Genomic DNA, 13,390 nt, shown 5'->3' on the forward strand with positions numbered 1-13,390 from the left:
CAGGAGTGTTTTGCTTCACACTAGAGGTGGGCAGCAAACTGGTATTAATACTGTCACTGGTAAAATTTCTGCCAGGGAATGGACTTTTGCAACAACGTCATCACCGATTTGAATGCCTACGTTGTGCTGTGATGCTCGTGCCAGGCATATCTGCTCCCACAGTTGGCGGAAACAAGCGATTTGTGATGGACAGCTCAGGCTGAGTCCAGTCATTAGCACGTTTAGCTCTAGCATTACATGTTGCCAGGTAACTAACCGAACGCCACCCACTCTTGCCATTATAACTAAGCCCAGTTAGCGGGCAAAATGCGTGCTCTTTCCTCTTAAAGTTTGATGCCTGTGCCTCCTCTGTCAGCCTGCCTGGGGCTTAATACAAGTCAAGTGCTGCTTTGGCTGGTTTCAGTTTGTCGAGGGCCCAGTGCTGCAGCTATGCATCCTGCAACAGCTTAAACATTTGAACGTGTTTTTAACTTATGACTTTCTTTTCTGAGTCCTCAGTGAGTCAAAGATCCCGGCTGCGATGTTAAATGAGGTCAGAAAAGCTGCTGTAAACTATTTGCATAAACTCGCTGGTGCGGTAGCCCAAGCTAAGCTAAATCAATGATAAACACAATTCTTTCATCAAGCTCTTCACAACTAAAGTCTGCAGCTGTTATTTTTCTAAAACTCTTTTATTGTGAACGCCTTCACCAGGAAACATGTTCAAGTCATTAGCAGCTTAATAACACCTCATCAGGATAGAGATGAAATGTGAAACTTGGAGGGCAGTGAGACAGAAGTAAACCTAGAAAGATTACTTATTTTTTCTGTGCTCCTATGCTTAGGCATAAATTGAGTATGCCATCAAAGGCTTGTTTTTAGGGGAGAAGGGGGTTAATAACAGTGGTATTTGGATTGAAAAGCATTATCTCTTTTAAATTTGGTAATACTGTGATATAATACTGTACCGTCAAAGGCAAAAAAAATACAGTGGTATGATTTTTCAGCCATATCGCCCAGATCTAGTTCACACACATGCTTTAACGTTTGTTATAAAGAAGAACTATATCAGACATACTTGTGGTTTGCAATTTGAAGGGAAGGTAATCAGTGAAAAACATATTCAAACACAGGATACAGCACATAAACCAGATGTTTATACCTGAGTGTGTTCAAGGTAAACTCTAAAATTGATCAGATTGTTTGTTCTGGTCTGCTTCTCCTTCTCTCCTTTAGTATCACTGCTTTTCATTTTCTCTCCAATTTCATCCAAAATGTATGCTGCGAATTTCACCAAGCCCCTATGAGAAAAATGTTTTGTATCATTTTAATAAGCCATAGTGAACGAATCATTTAATTGTGTCATCCAGTGTGATTCAAGTAGAAAAGGTTCCTTCTATACATCTGTGGAGCGGACAAGAGCTCTTTATTCCAGGATGGAGTCAGAGGAGCACATTACTTCTCCTTCCTTATTGTTTTGGAGGATTAGCACTAATGACCCTTTAAATGAGCCTTTACTGAAGTCATCATGAGTGAGATGGGAGATGGCGGAGGAATATTGGGGAAGGGATGTGAGGAACGTTAAATGCCCAGGGGTTCAAAGGACTGGAACAAAAAGGCCACTATGGAGTTTTCAGACATGCAGCTGCCAGATACAAAAAAGATGTGCAATTTTCAGATTAATGGCCATCAACACTTGGGATGTTTAGCACACCTCAACACGCTGCTAATCTTGACTTTCATGATAGTACTTTTTTTTACTTTCAGAGAACAACTCTTTCACTTACTCTCCTTTGGCACATGCAGCACTGCTCAGTGATTTGGTATGGCCGCACAGACAGCTGTGCTTTGTGTGGTGAGTAAAGCTGAACATAATAGAGTTGCTGCTTGTGTAACCATCCAGGGCAGTACTATTTGGCTGGTTGGCAGTTGTGCCCTCCAGTTAGGGCCTCAAACCACACACCCCGCTGCACCCTGACCCTCCTCTGACCCGAGTGGTAATATGGCTTTGATGGTGGCTTGTTTAACCTAACCTCAGCAACCTGAGGCTACCCACACACAGGGGTTAAGAGGGGAAACTCTGAGGGAAGAAGGAAAAAAATGATTGGAGGGGGTTCAGAGCAGAGGTATGAAAGTAACAAAAGTCTCGTAAAAACCTGCCTGTGATTGGCTGGCGTATTCATTTCATCAAGCTACAGCTGGCTTAGCTTCGTCAATGCATTTATCAGCTGCAAGTGAAAAACAGCAGACGCCCTGAGAAGATGCATGAGGGAATTCTTCAGTAACAAGCACACTGAATGACAGCCATGAATCTTTGTTCCCCTTAAAGCAATGTATTTGTCCTCTGATCTGTGCTTGTGTGCTTTAAAAGAGTTTTGCTAAAATATGCAAGTCAAACCATAAGCAGGAACCAGCCCATCTACAACAAAGGGCCATACTTTAAGGCCAATGGCATTTTAAAGCAATTCCAATCTGCTCTTATTCCTGCCAATTCTTTATATGTTTGAACAGTCCAGCTCTGAAGTAGTGAGGTAAATGGTGAACAAAAGCAAAAAGGGGGAAATTTAAGTCTCATGGCATATTTTGAATTCTGAAACTTACTTTTTGCGTAAAATCTGTCAAAACAAAAGCCTTTCTTCTTCAGCTATGGGCAGGAGATACACCAGGCCGTAACCTCTGGTGTTAAAAAATAAAGCCCATGAAGAAGTTAAGAAAGCTGCAGTTCCTCAAGTGTCCACTTCAAGGAGGTCTCAAAAGCCCAGGGAGCCCCTTAACACCCATTTTAACAAGCCCATCATTAAAGCAGAATTAAATGTGTTAACAGCTTGTGACAAAAACATTTTTTGGTCAGCATGGCTCATATCTGTCTTGGTACACAATGCATGGAGAGGAATTCTTTTTAAAACTCATCTGTTTTTATTTTCTTTAGGCTAAGAGTTGTACATGCTTTGCTTAATTAATGGGTACAGCTGATTTGGCTGACAGGTGAGTATGGTGTAGCTGTTAGCAAAGAGGCATCAGCCCTTCTTCTTTGCCTATTTCAAGACTGACAAAAGTTAGGTGCAGTCTGCATTTCCAATATGGCAGCCACTACTGTTTGGTTTCAGAAAGCAACAGGTGATACCACTGAGACTTTGGCTGAATCCCAATTCTCCTCTTAACCCTCAATCTTAACCCTCAGTCTCAAAATGCATGTTCCCGCCAAGTGCAAGGGCTGTCCCAATTCTCCAAGAGTTGAGTTGAGGGGCGAGTTTGAGGGCTTCATCTCCCTCGATTTTGAGATGTTCCTGGAGCTCCCTTGGTATTGAGGATTATCACTCAAAGAACGATGGCAGTGAATGCCAGGCAGAAATCGAACTACAAATGCAAGTATTCTTTGTAAATAGAGATCTAAAAATTACAAAACCACTCCAATATCTTAGTTTAATGCTATTTTATAGATTATTTGCCTTTTTGTAGCGTAACATTTACTTTTTATTTTTATGATCGTCAGCCGGTAATTGTGCCATCGCGTTCCTCTTCTTCTTCCTTGGAATCGCCAGACTACGCCGTTTTGGCACAATACTGCCCTCTACAGTCCGAAATCGTAACTGATATTAAGGGCTGTCCCATTTCTAAGTCACGAGATGGCCCTTACACCTGGTTTTGAGGGGTGAGTTAAGACTGAGGGTTGAGCTTGAGGGTAAGATTGAGGGTTAAGGGGAGAATTGGGACTCAGCCTTAGTCCATGTGTTATACAGCCTATGAGCTACACTCAAACACTGACCATGAGAGATATGTAGAAAACAGACAATAATATGCATAGAGAAGAGAAATAACACATGTGGTTGTTAACTGATCTCAGAGAAAAAGCAGAAATTGGAGGAAAACGTCACATCTTTGATTCTGGCTTTGAACCACGGACATTTTTCAACGCAGGCCGACTGATGAAAAATAGTTATTGCAGAGCCTTAGAGTAAGGTTTGTCCAAATAATTCTGTAACCAAGGGAATTCAGCTGGTGCACTGCCATGAGGACTAACAAGGCTCTTTTACACTGAAGAGGGCTGGTGTCAGGGACCGCTGTGCCTGCCAGGCCAAGTGCTGCACATTGTATCCCACCAAAACCTGCCTGTTAGCCACACTGAGCAGGCTGAAGGAGAGCTCTGTCCCAGTGCACCCACTTGGCTGTGGATATGCTCCTGGAAAATGCTCAGACTTGGTGTTTTCAGACCCTTAACTCTGCTGATTTGTTTGAACAAAATACCCAGATTGGTACAGGTTCTATGAAAAAAATTCCAGTAAGAAAACCAAGAGCAAGGCAAGAGGGAGAGATCACTGGCTCTTTGTATCAACATTTTTATGCATAACTTTTTTACTTTGACAGGCACATCCAGACTCTTCATTTTACATCTATAAAAGTTCAGATGTTATATATATGATGCTAGTAATTAGTCCCACCAACTGGTAAGTGGTGTGTTTGGGTACAATGCAGGCCACTTTAATGAAGAAGAATGGCCTCGATTCAGTGAAATGTGAACCTGGAGCGAGTGCATGCACAGCTATTAGTGGAACCCCTCATGTTTCTTTGGGACCTGGTAAGAGACCCTTTGTAGTGCCAAGGCTACCAGGCCGCCCCATCAATATTGTGGATGCATCTTAATGTATAATTAAATGGATCCTGGTCCAACGGACTTCAAAGTGTTTGCGGGCCACCAGGTGGTCTGTTGGAAACCATGAGGGGGTTCTGAGAAACCTAAGAGGGAAATGATTAAAAGCCACAAAAGGTCATTTCAGAAATGGGTTTAGTGGCTTGTATTTATTTGTCTATGTGGATGTATTTTTCTGTCCTGAGTAGAATGTGTATTCAGGTGTTCAGACTGAGGTCTTATAGTGGTAGCAGTCACCCATAGAAAACAACTGGACTAGTGTCCCATATAAAGTTGCTACCTGTTTATTCAGAATCCTGATGACAATGAAGAAAAATCGGCCAAGTTTCAATGACACATGTAAATATGCACATGCAGATAAATTATGCCATAACTTTTTCAGAAACATAAAATTCTGGGAAGGCAGACAACATTAAAGAGCGTGAAGAAGGGAGGGGGAGAAGGAAAAAAAGGAAGGGAGAGGCTGAATGAAGGCAGAACCACTTATCTGATTTATAGTGTGATATCAAAACATGGAATCACAATTAGAGGATCAGCAGCCACAGTTATATGATACAGGCCTTAGGCCAATGCTTTCTTGTTAAATCCATTCAAAGCCATGAATGGAAACCATTTGCGATAGACGATCTCAGATGAATAAAATTCATTTATATTCTTCCAGCCCACTCTCTCTTGTCAAAACCCACATTCCCATCAGAAACACACTATCAGGCTGCGGGTGCTCCGGAGAAAGTCAGTAGAACATATTGCTCGCTCACGGGTGGCTTTCCTAAGTCTCTCCGACTCGTCAAATAGACCCCAGATAAATTATTCCTATTACCACAAAAGAGAGCTATGGCAAATTGCTTCAATGGGTTTCCACTGAGGTAATTGTCAAGAAAAGGAGATTGATTTCCTTTCCATGAAATCAGCAGCATGGTGGCGAGGGAAAGATGGAGGAACAGAGAGAAAAGAAAGTTAAGAGATAAAAATGTGTGAGAGAAGAAAAACGTGCCAAGTATTTTTTTTCTGTTGAAGCTCAGCAGTTCTGGTCTTGAATGTTCAGCATTGTAATGAGCTGTGACACGGTTTGATAAGCAGTACAGGAGCAACAGCATGTTAACTTTACAAACCAAGTATGAAATTCAACACAAACCTCAAAACTAACTGTGACAGAAATGCAATTTGATGCCAGATGGTGAGCGACGTGGCACGATCTAAGCATTTCACCCTCTAATTATAAAGTGATGTGTCAATGGAGATCAGTGATCACCAACTGGCAGCCCGGGGACCACATCAGGACCCCCACAACTTCCTATTCCTGCACTTGGAAGATAATTATATTCAGAAAGTTTCAGAGGGACAGAACGCAAAATTTAGAAGACATATTTTTGCGCTTTCTATGACTTTATTGATAGGAGGACTGTAGTTGGCATGGTCAACGTATGCTTCAGTCTTATTTTGATTAAAGCTGTGTTTTTTCATATCAAGTTTCCTTTTCTGAGAATCTACACTGAAGATCTGTTTCTTCTATGCGTTTTTGGCCGATCATGAGATCTTGTCAGTATCAAACAAAGTAATAGACAACTCGAGGAGTCCAGAAATGTGTACTTACGTACTTCAATCGCCCCCTTGTGGCTGGCTGCAGTACAGGTGACAGGGGCTGATCTCAAAAGGCTAAAAGTTCCATCAACAGACATGATATTTCTACAAGATAATGTTAATAAGATGAAAATATTGGTTTTATTGTAGTTAATTTCCCCACAGCGTCTGTTAAGAAAAATCTGACCCCTGTGAAAATGGTATTGATGGCCCCTGATGTAGATTATTGGTTCCCAACTTGGGGGGCAGAGATCTTAAGGGGGGTCTGCTCTGAAGCTTGCAAAATTAGATGTGCACATATGGACTAAAATTATGATAAAACAGTACAAAAAGTAGTTTATACAAAGGTCATTTGGTAAGAAAATTTTGAAAAAATACTGCTTCTTTAATAAAATTTATGGATTTATCAATGAAAAAGACCAAACTGCTGTTGATTTTGAGAGCAATGTGTTTTCTTAGGTTCATGTAGGGGGTGCTCTAAGGAAAAATGGGTGGGAAACAGCGATGTAGACGAATGGCAACTAAACTGGAAGTATAACAACAGCTAAGCAGTCTCTCAGTGTAAGTCAGGAGGATCTGCAGTGATGAGGGTGGTGGGCTTTAAATTAGTGTTGCAATGACAGAGCTCAGTAGTGGATTTGCAAATGCACCTTTACATCCTGATGACTTGACTGATGCAGAATGAGGAAGAAAAACATTCAAATAGCAAATTCAGCTTTAGTTTTTTTCCCATCCCACAAGAAAAAAAAATAGAGCTCTCTTGATTTACTATACTTTCCAAAGATAATTAGATTTAAGTAAAGGCAGACAGAGTTGTGTTTAGCAGCAAAAAAGAAGAAAGAAAGGTAAACAGAACATCCTGGTTTAAAACTGAGCACGCACTGTACTTCTGGAAGAAATTAGGCCTTTAAACATTACTTCTATGACATAATTTCAAACAGACAATGTCATGACTGCAAACGGCTGAAATAAATATCAGTCCAAGAGGAAAAACAGATTTTTTGTCAGTGAGGATGATCAACATGACAAACTCAACCTACACATAAAACTCCACTTAGGATTGAGGCTGAAACAATTTGCAAAAAAAAGTCTGATTGCATTTTTTCCCCAATATTGCAATTGCAATTTATTGTGCAATTCCTAATAGGTTCTTTAACTTCTGCAGTTTTCATCAAATTGTTGTAAACCATTTTAAAAAATGACACTTGAATTATTGCATAATGTGCATAAAATCTCTGCTGCTGCAAAGAATGTATTAAAATTAATGTATTTTAACAAAATTCAAGTTTGCAACTTCTGCTATTTGTAAATTGCAGCAGGCCATATTGAATTTAATCTAATTTGTGATTAGTTTCCCAGCCCTACTTAGGATGACTCTTTACTTCCCTCATAGCTGGACTCCTTCATGGCCACAGGTCACAATCCAAGTAACCAAAATTCTTATCAATCTCACATATATATCATACACCGTCTTAAAAACATGCTGATGAAAATGAATAGAGTGAACAAGTATTCAAGGATCTCTCAGAGTCAAAGAACAGTCCAGATCAGCTTTAAGAGGCATCAATACAAAAGAAAAAAGGCAGATTCTCACACAGGGTTATGTGGTAGCCGCTCAGTCAGCAGTGTAGTACCGCTGCTAGCGCATGAAACCAAACACCCTTAAAATGTGGAACATGTGTAGGCATATTCTCTGGGAACTGTAGACAAACATAGACCATGAGAACCAGCCTGCATGACCCTGGACGCCATAAACAAACTCCTCCGTGGCTCTGACACACTAACATGATACCACTCATAAAAAACGCGTTGGTCCGATTGCACCTGTGCCTGCTCAGGGCCTTTGGGCGTGCATGTGAATCTGGATATCATAAATTCTGTGTGCTGACTAGTCATTCACTGAAACAGTCAGAATCAGTCAGACTTCAACGCAGACAGACATGTAACCTGTAATTTGTACACAGAGGAGCTCTCCTTTCCATTGCCTCTGGCTCAGCGAGTGGCTTTCCAAAGCATGCAGTAACGTCATTTGTAATTTAATTAACTTTATCTTGGCTGGCCAAAAATTCACATCTTCCTGCATTGTATAATATCTAAATTAGGTTATCAACTAAAGATATAATTAGCTCACAAAGCATAAAACAGGAAGCTTACCACTCCAAATCCTTCCATGCCTTTACATCTGAGGCAGAGCTGCAGGAATGCAGTCGACACATCATCCCAGCATGCTCTAGACACACCAGCCAAACTCGGCTGAACCTGCCGCAGGCGATTCAAGAAAAGCAAAGCGAAGATAATGCTGTCATGCAAGGCTGGACCTTGTCAGCTTAAACAAAGTTGCTCAACCTTCGATACCTCAGCTGCTTAAATATCCAGCCACTTTGCATCCACACTGTTCAAGTGAGGGCAAACAGGACCAGAGGCTAACGGTAGCACATGGTCAAGTCTACACATTTAAGTTTTTGTGCACTCACACATGCACACACAGAGGAGGGAGCACTGGCAGAGGCTGAATGTGTTTGCCCGCTCCAGGGGAGGAAGAAAGAAAGGGAGCAGAAGAGCTGAAACAAACGCATGCTGGCTTCTATTAGTCGAGTTGTGGAGCGGGATGGAGGGGTGAGGAAATGTATTCATTCCCTCTGCCCACCCCTCCACCCCCCAGCCCCTTCATTCCCATCCCTCCAACCCTCCCACCCCATTATCTCCATTCTGGAAAGGCGGCGGATGAAAGGGACAACCCCCCAGTGGCAGCACTTCTCCCTCCAAACTTGCGCCGACGCATTCTGACGGCTGCTTAATTGTACGTGATACAGGCAGGGCCCTTTCTCTTTCAAATCTAAAACAGATTGCTTCTCCCTGGGGAGGGGATTATTGGACAAGAGAGATGACAAAGCAGGGACAGTGCGGCCCTCCGGGGGGGGTGGAGGATGGGAGGGGGGTAAGCTCGTAGATGGTGTGTACACATTTTTCTATGTTTCTCTTTTGTACATGCTTGTGTCACAAGAAGATTATGTTTGTGTCCATGTGTTTCTAATGCAAGCACGTGTGTGGGACAACTGAGAACGTGTGCAAAGAGAGCTGGCCTCTGAGTGCTGGATCTCTGTGTCCACTTCAGACTTTTTTATCACATGTTCACACCTCCCTCGCTCTTATCTCGGCCTCTTCTACTTTATTCTTCCTCCTTGCCCTCTGTGTCTCTCTTGACCCAGCTCTTTTTTTCCCACTCTTTAGCCCAAGCTGGATCTATGTATTGACAAAAACAAAAGCAGCTCTGGACATCACAGAAGAAGCATTAAAATCCCTTCGCCCAAAAGGATTCCCACATCTTCTCTGGCACAATTCAGTCTCAGGAGAATAACAAGAACCTGGTCAGAGGTTATTCCTGGCTTTGCTAAACCTTTTCTTCTTAAAATATACCTTTCCTTTTCTAACATGCCATCAGAGTGGAAGCTGAAGACAAAGAAACAGAAACAATGCTGGACAAAAAAGTTAAGTATTGCATTGCTGCTCCCTTCAATGTAAGCAAGCATTAAATCGAAGGATGGAGGATCAGGCATTCCAACCAAAGATGAGCTGAATGTGATGTTTGTCTGCCCTGACCTTTACTGCTCAAAAGAGGGGCTGAACAAACACATGAGGGTGCTATTGTGAGCCCCCCCTCAACACCCTAAAATAGATGCAGGGGGTTTATGTGCACCCAGACATGTGGAGATATGTCCTCAAAAGTCAAGGACACATTTGAAAGCATGTGTGTTGGTGCACTGAAACTCTGTGGAAGTGTTTGATCAGTGAGGACAACAAAGGAACTGAGAAAGTGTCTGACTCATCTAAAGATAGCCTTTCTAGATCCTGCACAAATAAAAGCATGCCAAACGCTCACTGTTCAAATACTGGTCATTTGCAGTGATAGGTCTGTGCAATCTACTCCTGCGCTACTATGCAATCAGGCGAGTGTGAGGAACACTATCATTAAGCTCAAGAGATAAACAAAAGCTGGAGGAGAGGGTGATTTAAGGAAATCTTTTGTTATCACGCTCACACACAAAAGCACACACACACGGTGGAAAACTACAGAAAGAGATGCTTTTCATCGAGAGGGGGGAAAATGGCTCGAGAGTAAGATGATAGGAAGGACGCACAGTACCTCAGAACAACTGGATTGTTAAACTTGCTCATTGATTTACTTGATCAACTGCATCACTCTAAAGTTAATCCTAATTTTTTTCTTTATTTCAACACAACTACACAGTCATTTCACCGGTCCTGATGCTCCACCCACAATAGAAGACTGGCATGGAATAATGTTCTAAATATACAAAATGGGGAAATTAACTTATTCCTTGAGGATCCAATAAAAAATCTACCAAATCTGAAATAAGTGGATTGAATTTATTGCACCAAAATATGCAGATTTTCTGTCTTCCTCTACCCCCTCGAATGGGTAACATCATCATAAGCTCCCATAGTTCTTGTTTAAATAGTTAAATGTTAAATTTCTGTGATTAGAAAAGGCAAGAAAGGCTAGGGTTTAAAATGTTGACAGCAGAAATGGAAGCATGCACTGGAATGCAGATTTAATTTTTTTTTACATTCTATTTATATATATTTGTCATTTATTTTTCTTTTATTGATTTACCAAAAAGTCAGTAAACAGGTTGAGTGATGGACAAATTTGTTAGGATCAACAGAGAATTGATGGACTGAGAGGATCTACTCTGGCCAAGTGGCTTAACATCGTAACTTTCAGTGCAAAGATGATCAAAAACCAGGAAAGGTATCACTGTGGAAATGTTCAGGAGGATGTATATTTGGTAATACTGCCTTTAAAAAAAAAAAAAAAGAAAAAAATATATATATATATATATATATATATATATATATATATATATATATGCTTTCTTTTAGGGCCAAGTTAGGAAAGAAAAAAAAATGTATTTAAAATCAACCATGGTTTTGAAAAGTGGAGAAAAACACGCCAGTGAACAGATAAACATCATGATGCATCATCACACAGTTAGGCTAGGGTTGGGCAATTATGGCAAAAATCAAATTCACGACTAATTAAACTTTTTGCCTCTCGGCTCAGTGTTTGAGTTTCCCCCACGGTGTTTCCGTGTAGTCGACTGGATGGGGTGACGACTGCTTACTCTTATTGTTTTGGGTATCCAGGCAGGCTGCATGTCTTGCGACACCTGGCTGCCTGTCAGGTGACGACAGAGCCAGTAGATTGTTTTTAAGGTGATGGTACATTAGCAGAGAGAGAATTACAAGAAAGACAGAATTACAGACACTGCAGGGTTAACATCAGTGGGAGGCTCTAGATATCAGTGTGATTATTTTTCAACCCAGCACAGGGTTGGGCTGTAACTGACGTCATCTTTCTTGAATATTCCCTGCCGCATCTACATGTCAGCGCCCCCTAACATGTCAGAAATAAACTAGAGGAAAGGCAGGGTAAAAATTCAGGCTGTTAGCATTCACACATGAAAATCATTTTAAAAATTCAGGAAATTTTCAGCATTTCTGTGCATAAGTGAGTGGATTATAATTCTATCTACAGATGAAACATCTATTTGAAATAATGTATCAGTTAAATCCCTTTCCATTTCTTGCTTTGAATGTTTCCGGCCTTATTCATCATTCAGCATGTAAGAAGTCATCCAGGATGTCTGGGAAGTCTCTGATTCACTGTGGCTGGTCTTTTACAACAATTCACAGCTTGGACAAATGATGAAAGCACAGATATGGCCTCTTCCTCTTCCTTTACACTCATTCACTCATCATACTTTTTAGAAAAAACTGTATTACTTCACTTATTGCTTTGTGGCACGCGCACTCACAGTAGATTCCAGTGATGGCAGAGCCGCTACTGGAACAACGTTTGTCTTGGCAAGCGTCTACCCCCCAGAACCTAATTATTTGCAGCAGCTGCTCACTCACGCTCTTGTTTGTAGCACACTGAAGCTAAACTGTTTAAAAGGATCTCCCTTCTCTTCTGAGCTGGCAGTCAGCGCTGTGCTCCAAAAAACGCCCCAAAGCTGCTTTTCTGTGCTCTCTGGGTGAGGTAATCAAGACTGAACCGAAGCGGAGTTAAGGGGAAAATTTATGGATCAGTCTCGTTGATGGTGAATGTTTAAAGGCAAGCCTCATCGTATTTCTCCAGCTTTCCAATTCTGTAATACAAATTGGCACTTTTCAATGTTTTGAAATGCGAGCCAGTCTGGCTCCTAATCTTGCCTGGTACAAACAAGCTGCTCTGAAGGGAACCACAGCATATTTGTGCCATTTAGAAAAACAAGTTTCGTTGGACTAGCAGAGTAGATGAAAACATTTATTCAATACACAATAAAGAACAGTCTCTTACTTGTCCCTAAAACTTTTTTTTGAAGACTCCTACTGTACCTGAAACATACTAATGCAATTAAATACACTGAAACTTGCAAATTGAAGCATATTGTTAGGATGTGAAAGGTGTAATTGATATTTTTACATGTCAAACACCCAAGTTGTAATTCTCTATCCTGCTCCAGAGTCTAACATTTAAGAAAAACCTCTCCTGCACCCCAGCTAATTCTCTCATTGATCCTCTAAAACAGCCAAACTCTGCATGGACATCTCCACTGGTCTTAAAGCAATAGCTACCACAGCCTATTGGTGGTTGTGTTAAATACTTTAAGTAACAAGCAGGAAGTGTAGCTACGGCTGGTTTACCAAAGTAAACAGAAATCCACACAACAGTAGCTTTCACCCATACAACCTCCTCTCATCTGAGCCCAGGCTGCTGTCCACACTGCCCTTTACAGCTGCACAATCTCCTTCACGAACACCTCACATCCACACATTAACCCACATGCACAGTGCCTTGAGCCAGTAATAAATACTATACATCATATTCCCACTCTGCTGGCAAGTCTCCCTTCTCACTTGAGTGGAGTTCAATGGCTGAAGTGAGGTGTACAATCTGAGTCTCTGCCTCTGTGCCGAGTTCTGACAGTTTGTCCGGAAAGCGCTCTTCAGCAGCTCATCCATTTAGCGTAAACTGACACATGCTGCCAGAAGTGCACTCCAAAAAGATTTATGAAAAAACGTATCCCCACTGAAGTGAGGGAGTGTTAAATGCCACATGAGTTTTGGGAATGTCGAGAAAGATGTGCTTTAATTTTCAACTCCAGCAGCTGACAG

At 41.4% G+C, this 13,390-nt stretch overlaps 1 protein-coding gene across 9 annotated transcripts in view; it reads right to left on the bottom strand.

The window, feature by feature from the left end:
- Positions 1 to 13,390, bottom strand: part of sulf1 (sulfatase 1) — a 131,796-nt gene that overhangs the window by 35,519 nt on the left and 82,887 nt on the right. The gene's annotated exons all lie outside the window — the stretch shown is intronic.

The sequence above is a fragment of the Cheilinus undulatus genome, linkage group 19, assembly GCF_018320785.1.
Source record: "Cheilinus undulatus linkage group 19, ASM1832078v1, whole genome shotgun sequence".
Classification (NCBI taxonomy): Eukaryota; Metazoa; Chordata; class Actinopteri; order Labriformes; family Labridae; genus Cheilinus; species Cheilinus undulatus.